The sequence below is a fragment of the Pinus tabuliformis genome, chromosome J (genome assembly GCF_031772625.1).
Source record: "Pinus tabuliformis cultivar Carrire ecotype Pingquan chromosome J, CPIR1, whole genome shotgun sequence".
Taxonomy (NCBI): Eukaryota; Viridiplantae; Streptophyta; class Pinopsida; order Pinales; family Pinaceae; genus Pinus; species Pinus tabuliformis.
Window position 1 is genome coordinate 571,012,556 of NC_142295.1, and position 21,774 is coordinate 571,034,329.

Below are 21,774 nucleotides of genomic sequence, written 5' to 3' on the forward strand. Positions count from 1 at the left end.
GAAGATTCTGAATGCAGAAGTAAGTTTCAGCAAACATTTCAGAAGGAGCAAGCTTCATTGGGTCCCAAAACATGGAGAAAGAAAGAACCGCAAATAGAAAGATGTGGTATAGCATTATATGCAGAAGGACAGGAAAATTAGTGGTACATCGACAGTGGATGCTCGAAACATATGACAGGTGATAGAGAAAAACTTCTGTCATATAGTGCCTTAGAAAAGGAAAGGAAGGTCTCATTTGGAAATGACATCCCTACACTCATAAAAGGTAAGGGCTCTGTTCTTTTAAAAGAAAAGGTCAAAGCTAGAAATGCTATGTATGTTGATGGCTTAAGGCATAATTTATTGAGTGTTAGTCAAATGTGTGATCAAGGAAATGAGGTAGTATTTCGATCAAATGGATGTATTGTTCGAGAGCTTGATACAAGAGAAACAGTGATTAAAGGCATAAGAACTCCAAATAATTTATACATACTCAAGGGATGACAGAAACAATGCTATATAAGAAAAAATGATGAACACTGGCTATGCATAGAAGATTGGGGCATCTGAGCTTCCCTCAGATAAGGAAAGCATGCAAATATCAAGCTATTTGCAATCTTCCTGACATCAGAATTCCAGACAATACAATATGCAAATCATGTCAGTTTGGTAAGAAAACCAGAACACATTTCCCTGAGAAGGAAGGATCAGCTAGTAGGCCACTTGAACTTGTCCATACTGATTTATGTGGTCCATCAGGGAAAAAGTCACCTCGAGGAGAAGAATATTTTATATTGTTCATTGACGATTTTTCCAGGATATGTTGGATAGGACTTCTGAAGCATAAAGACGAAGCTTTTGAAAAGTTCAAAGCTTTCAAAGCCTTGGTTGAAAATGAATCATATCGCAAAATCAAATGTCTCAGGTCTGATCGAGGAGGGGAATTTACCTCAGATTAATTTTTTGACTTTTGTGAAGAACATGGAATAAGAAGGGAATTTTCTACTGCAAGGACTCCTTAGAAAAATGGAGTGGTAGAAAGGATGAACAGAATGGTTCAACAAATGGCTCGTGCTATGCTTGATGAGTCTGGAACTCTTGCAACCTTCTGGGGTGAAGCTGCATTTGTTGTCATTACTATTCTCAACAAAACAAACGTTCGGGTAAACAGCACTCAAACTCCTCATGAACTTTGGTATGGTAAGACTCCTACTGTAAATACTTCAAAATTTTTGGAAGCAAATGTTACATCAAAAGGACTGATGAAAAGCTTGGCAAGTTTGAACCTAGAGCAGATGAAGGCATTCTCCTTGGTTACTCTGCCCGAAGTAAAGGACATAAGTGTTACAATAAAAGACTTGGTAAAATTGTTGAAAGTATTGATGTGGTGATTGATGAAGCAGGAAACTATCCAAAACAGATAAAAACTGAAGATTTTGAAGATGATGAGGACTATCCTTCAACTTCAAATCAGACTAATGATGAAGAAGAAATTTATGAGGAACAAGAAGAACAAATAAGGGTAGAAGAAAAGACTCCATCTAGGTACGTCCAGAAGAACCATCCAGAGACTCAAATTTTGGGGCAAAAAGAGGCAGGTGTACAAACAAGAAGAACTATTACAGAAGCTTCAATCCATCTAGCATTGCTCTCCTCAGTCGAACCACGAAATATAAGTGAAGCATGCAAAGATGAATGTTCGTTCAAGGCCATGAATGAAGAACTTGAGCAGATTGAAAAGAATAACACTTGGGAATTGGTTCCTAGACCTAATGATAAGAATGTCATTGGGACCAAATGGATATTCAAAAACAAGCTGAATGAAAATGGAGATGTTATTAGAAACAAGGCCAGACTTGTTTGTAAAGGGTATGCTCAACAAGAGGGTATAGACTTTGAAGAAACTTTTGCACCGGTCGCCAGAATTGAAGCCATAAGAATGTTCCTTGCTCTTTCTAGCTTTCAGAAGTTCAAAGTATATCAAATGGATGTGAAATCTGCCTTTCTAAATGGAGACTTAGAAGAAGAAGTGTATATTGAGCAACCAGATGGATTTATCCTTGGAAATGATCCAAAACTTGTATGCAGACTCAAAAGGGCTCTCTATGGTCTTAAACAGGCTCCAAGGGCTTGGTATTATCGTCTGGAAAAATACCTCCATCAACAAGGTTTTTCAAAAGGATCAACAGATATTAATCTATATATAAAAATAGACAATGATAAATTGCTAATACTTGTTGTGTATGTTGATGATATCATCTTTGGTAGCAATGAAGAAGCCATGAATCAAAACTTTGCTTTGGTGATGCAGAAAGAATTTGAAATGTCCCTGCTTGGTGAGCTCACATACTTTCTTGGTTTACAAGTTCGAAAAAACAAAGACGGTATCTTTCTATCACAAACCAAGTACCTCAAGCAGATCTTGAAGAAATATGGCATGGAAGAATCAAAACCAGTATGTACTCCTATGGTAACAGGATGCAGCCTCAGCACAAATGATGAATCAACAGCAGTACATCAACCAACCTATAGATCCATGATTGGTAGTCTGCTCTATCTAACAGGTACCCAACCAGACATCATGCATGCAATTGGAATAGTTGGAAGATTTCAGGCAAATCAGAAGGAAGCTCATCTTCAGGTTGTTAAAAGAATTTTCAAATATCTTCAAGGAACTCAAAACTATGCTTTATGGTATCCTACAGATGCAGATTGGGCAGGAAGCGTGGATGACAGAAAAAGCACTAGTGATGGTGCATTCTTTATGGGTTCCAGATTAGTGTCTTGGTTCAGCAAGAAACAAAGTTCAATTGCTTTATCTACAGCTGAAGCAAAATATGTGGCTGTTGCATCTTGCTACACACAACTCCTTTGGATGATGCAAAGATTGCAAGACATTGTACTCCACCCATCCCCATTCTATGTGATAATACAAGTGCATTCAGCATTTCAAAGAATCTTTTCATGCATTCCAAGACCAAGAACATACCTATAAAATATCATTTTCTTCGGGAACAAGTGCTTGAACAAAAAGTCAAATTGAAGTATGTTCCCTCCAAGGAATAGGTTGCTGATATATTCACCAAACCAGTGTCGAGGGAGATATTTGAATACCTCAGACAGAAGCTAGGAGTATTTGATGCATCATCTTGCTGTTGACACTTATCTGTTTCAGAGAAAAGTGGGTGTATGTGAGTTTCATGAAGCGTATCCGCGTACATATGCCTGTTTCTGTGGGATACAATCGCGTATATATTGGTTTGAAGAAAAAAACAGTGGGCCAGACTTAGGATGAAAAGAGTCTGATATGAGTCTGACAGAGACCATCTAGCACAGGTTCAGGGGAGCATATACTTCTAATAATGCATTGTTAGCATTATCTTAGAAGATATTGATACAACTTCACAGTTGTTTTTTGATTCAGGAGGAACAGGTAGATCATGGTTGATGGTCCGGATGGTGATTAACAGATGTTGCTGATATTGTCTTAGACAAATGGTCTCTATGTCATGTATTTCTTTTAGTATCAAGGTCATGTAATGACCTATTTTGTTTCCCCGCTATGCTTGGGATGGATGATGTAATGTTCTTGTTTTATCATGTATAAAATTTTGGTATATCCCCACTTGGTTGGGAGATGGATGTATGTATGAGTCTTTGGTGATAGGAAGGTCATCTATGATGTATAGAGTCATGTTCTTTCTTGTAGAACATCTTTTAGCAGACCTTTCCTACAATCGGGAGGAGCATGGACAGCACAATAGAGTATAGATTTCAGCATGTACTCAGGGGGAGAATAACCCTTTGCCCTTGATGACAAAGGGGGAGAGTGTTTGGGGTTGCCATCAAGTCCAAAGGGGGAGATTGTTGGCATTATGACGCAGGCCTGGCACTATGGCATAGGTATTGTCATTGATGGCAACTCACTTGCAAATTACTCAGATGACAGTTCAGACTCACAGGCTCTCAGAATAAAAGAAAAGGATGTATACATAGGTTCCCGTTGTCAAAGCCACGTATACATGCAGATTCACAGACCAAAAGGTGCGTATGCGTATACATGCACTTTCATGCACAGAAAAGCGCATACATTTTGGAAAACTTGGTTTTTGGTCCTTGGTATTTGGACCTATGGTTTTTGGACCATGATATCTCGTCCGAAGTGTTGAACCGAGGTATTTGGACCCAGGTATTGGTTCTAAGTGGTTTTGGACCATGGTATTGAGTAAGGCCTAAGACTATAAAAGGAGGAGGAGATCATTAGGCAAATACACTCAACGATTGAATATCTTATGAAGAACAAGATCTAGAAGACTGGTCATTGGGTTATGGTGCATAGCTGGATTTGAATCAGGGAGGAACCTGAGCGCTAGAAGGAGGACAAGTTCTATTGATGGGTTAAGATCTTAAGGCTTGAAGAGAAGTATCTTTGTTTGATTTTGATCTTTTATATTTGGCGCATGACTTGATTTGTAAATCTGATGATCTGGGTAAAACTGATGTCTGAATAGTTGAAACGAGTAAATTATCTTTTACAGATCTATACACAGGTTCAACACATCAAAGGCGCGTATACACGCTGGTTCGGTAATTCAAAACTGCATATACGCAGGTTTGCCTTAATATAACAGCGTATGCACGCAAGTTCTACATATTGAAGTAGCATATGTCTCATAAAATATTATTCAGCTACTTCTGTTTATTGCTACAGTGTTCTGGGTTCAGGATTGGTTTTTGGTTACAGTTATCGTATTCAGGTTACAGCTTTCAGAGAAGTGATTGTGTGATTCAATTTTGGTGGGTACATAGGAGATTGGTTGATGTAGATATATTTGATGTTTGATTGATGTTATTGATGGATCCAGTCTGAAAATTTATGAAATGTGGTCCATGGAAGAAAAGAGAAGGTTGTAGCCTTCTGTAGGCTAGCACCTACGTACTAGTACATCAGCTAGTACAAGAGCTAAGGGGGTTGTATCTCCCTTCCAGGAGAATCTAGAGAATGAGAGAAGGTTGTAGCCTTCTACATGTAGAAGCTTGCGTACTAGTATAAGACTGCACCAGTACAGAAACATTGTAAAAAGAAGTTTCTTATTGAAAGAAGATAGAGACAAATTGTAGCAGGTGGTTTTCACCCACATTGGGTTTCCACCTTATATCTTGTGTTCTTGTGTGTGACTGTCTACTCTATTTTACTGTACCTGGTTACTATTTATATGGTTCTAATGCATAGATTAATGATCAACATCTGAAGAATAAATTAAATTATAAGTCTGTAGGTCATACGCTAGTTTCCTTAACTATAGTTGCATATATACGCAGTTTTCACTAACTAAAGTAGCATATACAAATCTGATTGTGAAATGAAAAATAATTGACTTGCTAATACTAATTCACCCCCCCTTAGTATTATTTCCAACAATTGGTATCAGAGCAGGTCCTTCAGAAGAAGCTTGATCGCTTGAAGGAAGATCTATCATCATGAACAACTACGAAAAACAGGCATCCATCTGGCCACCAATTTTTTGTGGGAGCAACTTCGACTATTGGAAGGTAAGAATCACAACCTATCTTCAATCTCTTGGAACAGAATTTTCGGATATCGTGGAAGGAGGATACACATTTCCAGTAGCAACTCCTACAGATACGGCAGGTAAAAAGTAGTATGAAACAAATGCAAAGGCTGTCAATACTCTATTGGGGAGTCTATCACAATCAGAATTCGTCAAGGTTATGCAGCTCAAAACCACCAAAGAAATATGGGACAATATCATTCTAAGCTATGAAGGAGACGATCAGGTAAAACGTGCAAAACTACAATCTCTCAGAATTCAATATGAAACTCTTAAAATGCACAATGATGAAAGTGTAGCTAATTATTTCCTACGTATAGATGAGATTGTTATCGCATGAAAAATCTGTGTGAAGAGATAAAATAAGTCACTTTAGTTGAAAAGGTTCTAAGATCCTTGTCTTCTAAGTTTGAATCAAAAGTTTCTGTGATAGAAGAAAAGAAGAATATTCAAAGTATTACTATGTCATAGTTGCACGGAATCCTAACTGCTTTCGAAATGAGAAAAGGGGGTCCATTAGACATGAGAGAAGGTGCATTAAAATCTTTAGGAAAAGGCAAATACAATGAGTCAGAACATACGTCAGAAGGAGAGGAAGAATAAAATTTCGTCAGGAACCTTCAACGGGGCTCTAGAAGATTCAGAGGTAAGTTACCTTTCAAATTCTTTACTTGTGGAAGAGTCGGTCACTATGGAGCCAAATTTCCTCATCAAGATAAGCTTGATAAAGGTAAGGAACCAGTTAAATGGAATAGAAAACGGAGTATAAGAAAGAAGAGCTATTATACACATGAAGACAACAATGGACTTTCAAATAGTGATGAAGATGAACATGGAAATGATTATAGACTTTTGATGGATTTTGAAGATGATGATTTCTTGGATGCTATAGATGAAGATGATCTCTATGAAGAAATTTCTAAACTTAAAATCTGTTTAGAAGAAAAGAGTATGATTATAGATACTCTGACATTCCAACTTGCCGAAAGGGAAAAATACAATGAAAAGTTAGAATGTGAAATTGTGGGACTTAGAAAAGATATTGAGAAAACAAAAGCTCTTAATATTAGATTTGCTAAAGGATCTGAAACTTTAGATGAGATTATCAAAGTGCATCATTCTCCTCTAATAAAAATAGGTCTTGGATATACGGAAGAAGCATCTCAAGCGCAGAATCCATCCACCTTCAAAATTTATCTTGAAGCAACAAGGAGAAGTGAATAAGTGGATAGTCGTCAGCAAAGGCATAAAGCGGATCACCAGGTAAATCGGGGTCAATCTAATTCAAGGATGAACAGAAGCTACAACCAACCGCAGGTAAATCATTCCCAATTTGCTTCAATAATGAATGTCAATGGAAACTACAATCACATGGTCAGTAGATTTGATAATCGCAGGAATTTCTTTAATGGCCAATGTTTCTCATGTCATAACTTTGGACACAAAGTTGTTCAATGTGTTGCTTACAAGACCATCATGACTAGGGAAACTCAAAATCAAAAGTGTATGACTGGGATCATGAAGAGGACCTACAAGAATTTTTCTGCTCTTGAAAATGAAATAGAATGCTCTATTTGTAACAACTTCGGTCATGAAGATTCTGAATGCAGAAGTAAGTTTCAGGAAACATTTTAGAAGGAGAAAGCTTCATTGAGTCCCAAAACATGGAGAAAGAAAGAACCGCAAGTAGAAATATGTGGTACAGCCTTATATGCAGAAGGACAGGAAAATCAGTGGTACATCGACAATGGATGCTCGAAACATATGACAAGTGATAAAGAAAAACTTCTGCCATATAGTTCCTTAGAAAAGGAAAGGAATGTCTCATTTGGAAATGACACCCCTACACTCATAAAAGGTAAGGGCATCTGAGCTTCCCTCAGATAAGGAAAGCATGCAAATATCAGGCTGTTCGCGATCTTCCTGACATCAGAATTCTAGACAATACAATATACAAATCATGTCAGTTTGGTAAGCAAACCAGAACACATTTGCCTAAGAAGGAAGGATCATCTAGTAGGCCACTTGAACTTGTCCATACTAATTTATGTGGTCCATCAAGGAAAAATTCACCTCGAGGAGAAGAATATTTTATATTGTTCATTGACGATTTTTCCAGGATGTGCTGGATAAGACTTCTGAAGCATAAGGATGAAGCTTTCGAAAAGTTCAAAGCTTTCAAAGCCTTGGTTGAAAATGAATCAGATCGTAAAATCAAATGTCTCAAGTCTGATCGAGGAGGGGAATTTACCTCGGATGAATTTTTCGACTTTTGTGAAGAACATGGAATAAGAAGGGAATTTTCTACTACAAGGACTCCTCAAAAAAATAAAGTGGTAGAAAGGATGAATAGAACGGTTCAACAAATGGCTTGTGCTATGCTTGATGAGTCTGGAACTCCTGCAACCTTCTGGGGTGAAGCTGCATTTGCTGCCGTTACTATTCTCAACAAAACAAACGTCCGGGTAAATAGCACTCAAACTCCTCATGAACTTTGGTATGGTAAGACTCCTACTGTAAAATACTTCAAAGTTTTTGGAAGCAAATGTTACATCAAAAGGACTGATGAAAATCTTGGCAAGTTTGAACCTAGAGCAGATGAAGGCATTCTCCTTGGTTACTCTTCCTGAAGTAAAGGATATAAGTGTTAAAATAAAATACTTGGTAAAATTGTTGAAAGTATTGATGTGGTAATTGATGAAGCAGGCAACTATCCAAAACAACTAAAAACTAAAGATTTTGAAGATAATGAGGACTATCCTTCAACTTCAAATCAGACTAATGATGAAGAAGAAACTTATGAGGCACCAGAAGAACAAATAAGGGTAGAAGAAAAGACTCCATCTAGGTACGTCCAGAAGAACCATCCAGAGACTCAAATTTTGGGGCAGAAAGAGGCAGGTGTACAAACAAGAAGAACTATTACAGAAGCTTCAACCTATCTAGCATTACTCTCCTCCACCGAACCATGAAATATAAGTGAAGCATGCAAAGATGAATGCTAGGTCAAGGCCATCAATGAAGAACTTGAGCAGATTGAAAAGAATAACACTTGGGAATTGGTTCCTAGACCTAATGATAAGAATGTCATTGGGATCAAATGGATATTCAAAAGCAAGCTGAATGAAAATGGAGATGTTATTAGAAACAAGGCCAGACTTGTTTGTAAAGGGTATGCTCAACAAGAAGGTATAGACTTTGAAGAAACTTTTGCACTGGTTGCCAGACTTGAAGCCATAAGAATGTTCCTTGCTCTTTCTAGCTTTTAGAAGTTCAAAGTATATCAAATGGATGTGAAATCTGCCTTTCTAAATGGAGACTTAGAAGAAGAAGTGTATATTGAGCAACCAAATGGATTTATCCTTGGAAATGATCCAAAACTTGTATGCAGACTCAAAAAGGCTCTTTATGGTCTTAAACAGGCTCCAAGGGCTTGGTATTATCATCTGGACAAATACCTCCATCAACAAGGTTTTTCAAAAGGATCAGCAGATAACAATCTATATATAAAAATAGAAAATGATAAATTGCTAATACTTGTTGTGTATATTGATGATACCATCTTTGGTAGCAATGAAGAAGCCATGAGTCAAAACTTTGCTTTGGTGATGCAGAAAGAATTTGAAATGTCCCTACTTGGTGAGCTCACATACTTTCTTGGTTTTCAAGTTCAACAAAACAAAGACGGTATATTTCTATCACAAACCAAGTACCTCAAGTAGATCTTGAAGAAATATGGCATGGAAGAATCAAAACCAGTATGTACTCCTATGGTAACAAGATGCAGCCTCAGCGCAAATGATGAATCAACAACAGTACATCAACCAACCTATAGATCCATGATTGGTAGTCTACTCTATCTAACAGGTACCTGACCAAACATCATGCATGCAGTTAGAATAGTTGGAAGATTTCAGGAAAATCGAAAGGAAGCTCATCTTCAGGAAGTTAAAAGAATTTTCAAATATCTTCAAGGAACTCAAAACTATGGCTTATGGTATCCTAGAGATACATATCTCACACTTCATGCATATACAGATGTAGATTGGGCAGGAAGCATGGATGACAAAAAAAGCACTAGTGGTGGTGCATTCTTTATGGGTTCCGGATTAGTGTCTTGGTTCAACAAGAAACAAAGTTAAATTGCTTTATCTACAGGTGAAGTAGAATATGTGGCTACTGCATCTTGTTGCACACAACTCCTTTGGATGATGCAAACATTACAAGACATTCAAATCTCTTGTACTCCACCCATCCCCATTCTATGTGGTAATACAAGTGCAATCAGCATTTCAAAGAATCCTGTCATGCATTCTAAGACCAAGCACATACCTATTAAATATCATTTTCTTCGGGAACAAGTGCTTGAACAAAAAGTCAAATTGGAGTATGTTCCCTCCAAGGAACAGGTTGTTGATATATTCACCAAACCACTGCCCAGGGAGACATTTGAATACCTCAAAGAGAAGCTGGGAATAGTTAATGCATGATCTTGCTGTTGACACTTATCTGTTTCAAAGAAAAGTGGGTGTACGCGAGTTTCATGAGGCGTATCCGTGTACATACACCTATTTCTGTGGATACAGTCACGTATATGTTGGTTTGAAGAAAAAAACAATGGGCCAGGCTCAGGATGAAAAGAGTCTAATATGAGTCTGACAGAGACCATCTAGCACAGGTTCAAGGGGAGCATATACTTCTAATAATGCATTGTTGGCATTATCTTAGAAGATTTTGATACAACTTCACGGTTGTTTTTTGATTCAGGTGGAATAGGTAGATCATGGTTGACGGTCTGGATGGTGATTGACAAATGTTGCTGATATTGTCTTAGATATTTGGTCTTTATGTCATGTATTTCTTTTAGTATCAAGGTCATGTAATGACCTATTTTGTTTCCCCACTATGCCTGGGATGGATGATGTAATGTTCTTGTTTTATCATGTATAAAATTTTGGTATATCCCCACTTGGTTGGGAGATGGATGTATGTATGAGTCTTTGGTGATAGGAAGGTCATCTATGATGTATAGAGTCATGTTCTTTCTTGTAAAACATCTTTTTGCAAACCTTGCCTACAGTCAGGGGGAGCATGGACAACACAACAGAGCAGAGATTTCAGCATGTACTCAGGGGGAGCATAACCCTTTGCCCTTGATGACAAAGGGGGAGAGTGTTTGGGGTTGCCATAAGTCCAAAGGGGGAGACTGTTGGCATTATGACGCAGGCTTGGCACTATGGCACAGGTGTTGTCCTTGAGGTCAACTCACTCGGCAAATTACTCAGATGACAATTCAAGCTCACAGGCTCTCAAAATAAAAGAAAAGGAGGTATACGCAGGTTCCCGTTGACAAAGCCGCGTATACACACGAATTCACAGACCAAAAGGTGCATATGCATATACACGCACTTTCATGCACAGAAAAGCACGTACATTTTGGAAAACTTGGTTTTTGGTCCTTGGTATGTGGACCTATGGTTTTTGGACCATGGTATCTTGTCCGAAGTGTTGAACCCAAGTATTTGGACCCAGGTATTGGTTCTAAGTGGTTTTGGACCATGGTATTGAGTAAGGCCTAAGACTATAAAAGGAGGAGGAGATCATTAGGCAAAGGCACTCAAGGATTGAATATCTTATGAAGAAAAAGATCTAGAACATTGGTCATTGGGTTATGGTGCATAGCTAGATCTGAATCAAGGAGGAACCTAAGTGCTAGAAGGAGGACAAGTTCTATTGATGGGTCAAGATCTTAAGGCTTGAAGAGAAGTATCTTTGTGTGATTTTGATCTTTTATATTTGGCACATGACTTGATCTGTAAATCTGATGATCTGGGTAAAACTGATGTCTAAATAGTTGAAAAGGGTAAATTATCTTTTATAGATCTATATGCAGGTTCAACACATCAAAGGCGCGTATACACGCTGGTTCGGCAATTCAAAACTGCGTATATGCAGGTTTGCCTTAATATAACAACGTATGCATGCAGATTCTACATATTGAAGTAGCGTACGCCTCATAAAATATGTTTTAGCTACTTCTGTTTATTGTTGCAGTTTTCTGGGTTCAGGATTGGTTTCTAGTTACAATTATTGTATTCAGGTTATAGCTTTCAGAGAAGTGATTGTGTGATTCAGTTTTGGTGGGTACATAGGAGATTGGTTGATGCAGATATATTTGATGTTTGATTGATGTTATTGATCGATCCAGTCTGAAAATTTATGAAACGTGGTCCATGGAAGAAAAGAGAAGGTTGTAGCCTTCTGTAGGCTAGCACCTACGTACTAGTATATCAACTAGTACAAGAGCTAAGGGGGTTGTAGCTCCCTTCCAGGAGAATCTAGAGAACAAGAGAAGGTTGTAGCCTTTTGCAGGTAGAAGCCTACGTACTGGTATAAGACTGCACCAGTACAGAAACATTGTAAAAAGAAGTTTCTTATTAAAAGAAGATAGAGACGAATTGCAGTAGGTGGTTTTCACCCACATTGAGTTTCCACCTTATATCTTGTGTTCTTGTGTGTGACTGTCTGCTCTGTTTTACTATACCTATTTATTGTTTATATGGTTCTGATGCATAGATTAATGATCAACATCTGAAGAATAAATTAAATTATAAGTCTGCAGGTCATGCACTAGTTTCCTTAACTACAGTTGCATATATATGCAATTTTCACTAACTGAAGTAGCGTATACAAATCTGATTGTGAAATGAAAAATAATTGACTTGCTAATACTAATTCACCCCCCCTCTCAGTATTATTTCCAACAGGATTCTTCCCATGTGACATCTATATAATCATCAAACCGATTTAGCACTCTAATGACTTTCCATTGTTGAGTATTTTTTCTTTGGGATTGATGATGGCTTGCAATATCATTCATCACTATGCTTTTCTTTTGGCTTTTGTCCCTTCCAACTTTTTGAATGTTAATCATTTTCTTGTATGATTGCATTCTTTTGAGCATCCTTTTCTTTTTTCTTGATCTAGTGCATTCTATCACTCTCTTGTTGTTGAGTTCCTCATTTTTCTCAACATAATGACTATTCAATGTGTATTAACTAAGGTTACTCCATTTTAGGCATTCTCACAAATTTCCACCCTCCAACACAAAGCCAAAATTACTTTTACTAGTTGAGAAAGGTACCACAATTAGCCATTCATTTCTATAAGTATTCCTAAGCTTCTTGAGAATTTTTTCAACTAGCATTCAAAAAATATTCCCACCTAGATTGTCATTTTTTCTATTAGGTACTAGTTAGTCTTGTTAGTGGAGATCATTGGGCTTCATTAATGTTCAAAATGCCTTGTCCAATCAAGAATTTTTGAATTAAAGTGGGTACTATGTAGAGGAACTAGTCATACATTTTTTCATAAAATCTTATTTTAACATCATCGAGGGATGCCTTTCTTCTATTTCTTGCTCCTCACAAAATTCATCTACGATTTTTTTGACCCACTCATCTAATTTTTTTTTACCATTATTAATCAATTTAGAGATAATTCATTAATATTAATTAAGATTAATCATGTGCACCACATTCTATAAATTTCTTAATTTCTTTAAGAATGGATATGAGGAATTTTTCATGTGTTTTTGTGAAAATTTGTGCTCTCACCTATGCAAGTGTGACATAGTTTCATCTAGGATCATTTTTGAAATAATTTTATAATTTTATTTATCACCACTCTCATGACGTTGGAATCTTCACTTCCTTCCTCCCCTAAACCTCTTTCAATCTGGTGGGAAACTAGGCAGACGAAGCAAGGATAACCCCTGAATAATGAATGATTGTTGGACTGGCTGCCCGCTTCCTTTGAGTCTCATATCTACATGGGTACATTCATACTTACTAAATAACCATGCACTAATATGTTTCTTTTACTGTGTGGTCATGCTGACTTATTGGCCGCCCAACTCCCCTGGCTTAGTACTCAATGTGAGAAAGAATGGAATCAATCTAAATTCCATCCACCAGTTAAGTGAAAATGGACAAACCTACTTTCAAGTATTGCACCACTCATAGGAAATATATACTAATATATAATATATTATATAATAGAAATTATATAGTTTATATATAATATGATATATAATCATATAATCAAAGTGTGGGTTTGGGTTCACAACAAAGAGAGAAGGGCAGTTCATAGAGAGAGCACAAGGGATTTCCAGAGGGAAGAAATAGAGCGAGCATGAGTCCATTTGAGCAGGGAAGCATTGGAGATACGGTGGTAAGCTCGAAACTAGGTTCCTTTCTTTTCTATTTGAATATAAGCTCAGCCTCGACTCTCTTATCATTCCCAATCCTTTACCTGCCTCCAAGTCACCCACCTATTTCCATCGAGGGTATTTATTCATATTATCTGCAACGAGGTGAACCCTTACCCATGATTGTAAGATCAAAACCATTTTATTCATCTTACATGTAATGGGGTGAACCCTTACCCATGATTGTAAGCTCAAAACCCTTACCCTCTCATTCATCAAATTGTTATGCTCCATCTCATTCTTATGTCATTGGTTCTTATCCCTCTAATGCTGCTAGTTATGAATTGTATGCTCCCACTCCCTCCCACCTCTCCCTGTACTCGTTGGGTTGGCTACCCCTGTAGATATTACTCCCATTATCCCACATGATGGGAATTGGAGTAACAAATAACCCATTGATTCCTAGTTTCAACCTTTTGAGAATGAGGTCATGAAGGAGTTGAAGGTAATGAATTAATCAAGGTTGTTTTTTAAGTAATCTGAAACTCTTATTTGTCATACCTACAATGGGGTGAACCCTTACCCATGATTGTAAGCTTGAAACCCTTACCCATGATTATAAGTTCAGATGACACTTTTGTATGGTATTCTTATGCAGTCAAATGACACTTTTGTTTGGTATTCTTATATAGTTTGGATGGAAATGTTGTTTGGTATTCTCATATAGTTCAGATGGCACAATCCATATGCACAATTGTATTATCCTACTATAGTATGTATCGCTTAGTGATGGAAGTTTTCATACAGTCTTGGCATCGATTATTTATATAATTCGTAAGGTATGTCTTCTCTGAAAATTATGGCTTCTATACCAAATACATATGACCTCAATATAAAGTTTGTTTTGGCTCTGTGACGGAATGAGAATTGCTTTCTAGCATCACATAGACATTCAAATTGTGGCAAACAAAAACAATAATTCTAATGCAATTTTGGACCGAGTTTGATCATGTTTTATGTGTTATTAATTTTAAATATAACAAATGGATGCATTACATACAAAGACTCAAGCATGAAACCGTGCTTTATAAATTTTTCTTTTTATGATTTTCTTTCTTCTTTTGATCAATATATAATAATTACATCATGACATGAGACAAATGAAAATTATGAAGACCGAAACTAGTTACACTTCTCAACATACAAGAGCATGTTGATTCAACAAACCCATACGAGAAACACCAATTATGTCTCCATTTTGAGTTTCTTGCTCAGTTTGGGACAAAGTTTCATTTGATACACGATGACAACAAGAGAACTATGGTTCATGATATATGTTGCATGATGAGATTGTCCAGTCCTCCAAGTGTAGTGAAACATTATCTCCAAGGGCGGCGAAACAATATCTATTCAAGATGATGTCTCTTTTAGCCTTTCGTTCTCACCAAGGCAACCTGAAACACCTCCTGCAATTTTGGAATTGAGGAAACTGTAGAAACCCTAGGGTATATGCATGTGTGAACATAATTAGAAGACAAATTACAAAATTTTAAAATCTTGATGTGTCTCTCAATAGGTCAAAGATCCATATTTATATATAGCCTTTCCAAGAGGCTCCATTAGCCCTCTCTAGGCTGACTTGTCGTTGGCTAGTTGACTTGGTCTTAGGAGCCATCTAGACATTTCTAATTTCAAAATATTTTTTCTTTCCTTGATACAAATTCTCGAAAGGGTCTTTTACAATATGACAAGGACTCTTGACTCATGAAAAACCATAGGATCATTTAAGGGATTCTTGACCTAATGACAAAGTGACTTAAGCATGAAACTTATGCTTTACAAAAATCATTTTCTTTCTTATTTTGATAGATACATAAGAACTACATCATGACATGAGCCAAATGACAATTATGAAGACCGAAACTAGTTACATTATTCAACATATTGAAGTGTGTGGGTAATTTTTTGTAATAGAAGATTAAATGCTATCAGATTATGTTGAGTTCTTAAGTTATTGAGTTATTTCATTGGCTAGGATGAATAGGTTCACAAGTTCTCAAGTTTTTAAATATTACTTGAATATTTTAAACGGAAATAACTTCCTTGTAACTCGTACTATTATAATGTTCTTATGCTTTCGTCAAGACGTTTCTCAACATCCCTTGTGACACTCACTAATAGTTTCTCTCATTTAATGGGTTTCATAGGATTTTCAAATCTATCTTCATTTATTGATGGAAGTTTAGGTAGGATAGAATAAATTGACCAAACATTTTCTATGTCGTCTAGTAGGGGAAAATCAACTAGAGGTGAAAAGATTAGAATAAAATTCCATAGATGCATGGAATTTTTTCTCGCTAAAGGGGGGTCATGTTATTATGATAATGAGATAATAGATGACATATAGGTTCCCTTAAGGTACAAGCATCTAGTGAAACAATGGGCACCCAGGTGTTAGCGCCTAGATTTACCTCAAGCTGAAAAGGTAGGATCCAGGGCCAACATCAAACCACGCTTAGCCTAGTAGCTAGCCCTACCAGGTCGGGAGATGACTCTCTCCGGGTCAATCTCAGCAAATTATAATTGATGAGGGCTTGAGATGACTAATAGAAATACTGATCTTAGGCTAGGTATATGTGTGAAAAATTTTGATTGAATGAAATGATGTTTTTGCTGGCTCAAATGGGAAAGCAGATTTTGAGTGCGGGGAATGAGGTTCAGCTTTGTAGAGATCTCAATGGGGCAAGGTAGGAAAATGATTTTGGCATTTCAAATCGAATGAGGTGGAAGGATTAGACAGGTGAGGATTTGAAGAGGGCAATAGAAACCATGGATCCTCTCCAAACAGCTGAAAACATCAAGAAACTAAATCAAACCTCAAGTAGAACACTGCAATTTCAATGGATTCTACTTACACTCTTGTTTGATTTAGTTAGGAAGAAGAAAGATAGATAATGTCATACATAACACATAAGTAAATTCACAATTACAGAGAAAAGCACTGTACCAAAACAAAATGCCACAGGGATCCAAAAGAGTGCTGCAAATCCTGATCTCAATTCCTTAGCCAAAATGCTGATATGAGTGTACAATGAAGCTCAAGGCTTTCTTAAAAGTCCAACCATGCTAATGACTGAAAAACAACATAATATAGACAACCATAGCTCATCCTTGCCTCTAGGGGTCGAGCACACATGTTTAGGAGCTGTTTCAACTAATTCTAAACTGAGAACTAGAAATTAGGCAACGGAACAGCATGCCTCTAGATACAAGGGAACTGATTCATTCAGTTTCAAACAACTTTTAAACTAATGTATCTACCTCTACAAGTGAAAATTTAACATATTTACATCATGATCCATCAATGTACATTATATTACATCACAAATTTTCCATTAAGAAAGTGAACAAGTCAAACTGGCCAAAGCTGGGCGAAAAACAGAGTAATACTTGGTCAAACTGGCAAAATTTCCTCTACGTGCCGCGCCTGATTCTCTAATGCATAGCGCCTGTTTGGACCCACTTTTGGAGGCCTTCCCAGTGTCCAAATTAGCTCCAAGTGTGCTTGTTGGAAAGGTCTGCCTGTCTAATTTCCAACCCAAGTAAAATTTTTCAATTTTACCTCCATTTTGCCCCTCTAAAAGTTAGTTCTCCCAACACTTCTTCCCGTGTGTCAAAATAGGGGTAGTCAGGTCATTTTTTGAGTGTTTTTTACCTTTTTGAGGGCTCAAAAGCTATCCAAATTTCTTCGCCATTGGTAGGAAAACATATTTTTCCATGCCAAATCCAAAAATGCTGAGTTTTTTTCATTTGGAGGCTCCTAGCAAAAGTGAGCGCCACGTGGCACGATGCATAGGGCAAATAATTCTGTATTAAAAATTTCTATGCATAGTGCCTTTTTACATACAAGTTTTGAGGGCCTTCCCGGTGTCAAAATTGGATGCAGGATATCTCTTTGGAAAGGTTATTGAGTCTACTTTCCAACCCAACTGGAATGTTTCAATTTGAAGTTTACTTTCCCTGTCAAAAATCAAATCTCACAAGACTGGTCAAAATGTGAAAAATGAGACTGCCTAAAGGCAGAGTGCTATGGCAATCATATTTTGAAGGTCTTCCTCAACTCCCAATTGAGCTCATGATGGCTCATTGGAAATCTCTTTGTGTCTATTTATCATTTGTCTCATCAAGAAAGTCATTTGGACAACCAACCTAGGAGAAAACTTGATTTTCCCAAGGTCACTTCAGAGGTGCATCAATTCTCCTGAGGCAACTGTATTTTTTACATTTATCTAAAACCATGACACCTGTGTAAAAAGTGAAGGAGTTGTTTCTTCCTTTTCATATTTTAGACAAAAACCTCTCTCAGTTTTCCAAAATTCATCTTTTATTGCTCAAAAACATCATTGGAGTAAAACCTATCTCGATGTGTGTAACAAGGGATTTGCCGAAATGAAGCAAAATGAAGGGGATAAGGGGCTTCTAAATTCTTGAGAAAATTTTTGGAAGTAGGGAGGGATGTTAGGAAGCAGGGGAAAGTGGAATTTCAAATATTGAGTGAGGGGAAGGAGTCCAAAAGGCCTAAACACAAGCCCAACCTAGAAAATTGTCAAGTTGTAGCAAGAAACTAGGGTTTGTGGGAAAATGAGGAATTTGGGGGATCTCAGTGATGGGAAGTGTTTAATAAGGTACATTAAGGATAGGGGAAGGTGTATGAACATCAAGATACAAGTTTTGCTGATGATTTGACTATCCAAGAGAAATTGCCTTCAAAACCCTAGGAGAGGAAAATGAACCTTACCTAGGCACAACTGAAGCATGAACAAGGTATAAAATGACCCATTGGAACTTGAAATGGTGATGAAAACCCTCTAAATGATGGTACAATCAGCTGAATGGTGACATGGACCGACATTTGGACAACTTTTGAAAGGAGTAAAAGCAAACCCTAGACCTAATACCTAGTGACCAAATTTTGCTTGAAGACTCACTGAAATGACAAAAATTGACCTCGACACCTTAAAATCACTTTATAAGAGCATGTTTGATCATTGGAGGAAGATTTCAAAGACTGACACTAACACCAGGGATCTTCGTAAAAAAAATACTAATTTTTTTGTCAATGAAAGGATACACCACATTGCCCCATCATTATTACATGGTTTGGGGCTATTTTCCATGGATGGCATAAAGGTATGTTACGGAGGATAAACTAAATTGATGGAGTATGTCTGACCCTGTTACAATTACAATGATTGGGTACAACTAGTCCAATATACCAAAAGTATGTGAAGATATGGAGTGGCCTCAAATTATATACAACTAAAATACATTAATGAAAATAAAGGCCCAACTATGTGTATTGATGGAAGGCCAAAAGCAGTATGGAATATTGCATGGTTTATAAATAGTACATGGCTTGTAACCAAAAATAAGAAACCCAATTGCATATTCGAGGGATGTGAAGGAAACCATGTATTCGTACGTGCCATTAAATCAATAGCTGCAGGGGAAGAGTTGCTCACTAATTACAATTTGAATAAAATAAATACAAATATTGCTATTATGGGGGTTGTATGTATTGAATTCTAGCCAAATTGTAAGCAATGCCTATTGCATGTTATGATTGTCATTTACCACAATATATGGTTAGACATCTTGTAAGTTGAGCAAACATTTTAATATGTCATGATATAATGTGAAGTTTATATATAAATTTAGAGATATGTTAATAGTGGTTTTCTTATTAATAAAATGATGATTAATTGTGGATGAATTGCAAATTACACTTATTTGACAAATAGTGATAAGGGGAATGAACTAGCCTTAGAGAAGTCCACAGATGCTCGTGAGGAAGAGGTTACTGATGAATCAATTTTTATGTCCGCTGATCCAATCCAAGCAATAAAGAAGCTTAAAATCAAAGCAAACAAGAAACTTAATTCTTTAGTTTTGATTGAGCCTAAGACAGATGAGACAAAAGGAGAAATCAGAACCTTGTTGCAACAAGTTCGCCGGTATGGGGTGACAAACTCATTAGTATGGGGTGACAAACTCATTTAATTATCCCATTTATTTTTTTATGCTTTAGTTATCTCATACTTTATAAAAAAAACTATTTATTTTACAGGAGTTTTTTGGTGGACTATGATCCTCGTGCTATGACTATGTGATCCAGACTTAAACAAGAACGCAAAAAATTACAGATATAACCATAAATATAGAGATGCAACATAAATAACACTTCATTTCATTAATATCAAATACTAAAATAAGCTTACAAACAAAATGGAAATAAACTAACTCGGGCAATGGTAGCATATCTCTGAGAAGAGATGTGGCAACTACATGCCTCTCAACTGTGTTACAATGAAGCTCAAATGCCTATTTATTATTGAGAAACAATGGAAAACCCTAAACATCCAAAAACATAACCTAGGATATGAAGCACCAAAACTATGGACCCCTTTTGGGTAAATTGGTATATCAACTTCCCGGGGTCATAACTTTGGCATACAATCTCCATTTGATGCGCACAATAACTCGTTAGAAATATATATCAAAGGACTACAACTTAAGAATGGAAAAAATTAGTCAAAGATTCGGTTTTTCCCCTTTTCTCCAATAAACTTCATTTAGTGCCTCAAAACACCTCTAGAAGTTCAGGACCCGAAAAACTACCAAAAATAGTAAATTGTGCTAGAATTAAGGAAACTGAAAAACTGAAAGAGACAGTGGTGGGGGTCCAAGTGGAATAGGAAAGTTTCCACCAACATCCACCTGGAACACTATGGGTGTCGACGTTGGAAGTAGCACCAATGCTCCACCTATGAGTGAGTCACTGGTCATTGAGACAGGTACAACCGCTCAACCACGCACAACAAGATCTGCACCCCCTAAATAGCATACGTCGGGATCTACACATGATGATGTGGATGCAGAGCATGATCAGATTGCATAATTTGAAGTGAAATTTCTTGGATCTTCTCATGTTACTAACACGAGATCACTACTGATCACATTTTTGGTAGATGATGACAATGTCCCCATGAAAATAGAGAAACTTCTAGGTATTTAATAAATGTTTTAAATATTAAGTACAACCTAAATGAAATTAATGTATAGTCTTTGAGTATATAAACTAATGATAATATCGTTTTTCAAGAAATGATGTATTTTGTAGGCATTTGTATGACATAACCTTGGAAATATATGGGTTGACCATTCACACAAACTAGAAATCCAAAAGTTCCAAGTTAAAAGATGAACTTATCAATAGGATGGTTTGCCTGTGCGGTGAAGCTACCTTCGAAAAATCTAGAGTTACCTCAAAGGAATTCCTATATTTAAAATATTTGTGGGACCAGTGTAGATCTCAACTGGAAAGAGCCAAGTCGCATGAGTTCCCTCCATCGATTCCAGAGATAGAGTGGAGAGTGCTCATGGAAGATGCAAAGGAGAAGGCACTTTGAAAAGCGGGGAAGACTCCACCCAGACCAAGAAGGTATGAGGCACTTTTAATAATGTAATTATGATGATTTATCATCATTGCGACATCTAATTAATTTTTTCAATGTTTTAAATATAGGCTCCCAAATACTTCCAAAGCCATAATGGCTAGAATAGACAAACATGGGCAACATCATCTTGGCCCAGGTGATTACTCGAAATTGGCCATAAAAATTGTAAGTATATAAAAAATAATTTGCATCCAAATTATAAATTGTCAACAATTTCAATTTAATATCACAAAAGAAGAAAAAAACATGTTCTAATGAAAAATTGTAGGGGTTAGAATCCAATGAAGCTCCCACAGAAGAAGAACTAAAGCTTGCTTTCAAGTACAACTATCAAGTCACGGTTGAATGAAGGACAAGCATGGTGTCTTCATAGTATTCCACTGCCTAACCTAACACTCATGAAAATAAAAGCAACAGATAACACTTATAAAATGTTACTTGTACAATCTATTGGTTATTATTTTGGGATATAAAATATTGTGCTTGATTGTAAAAA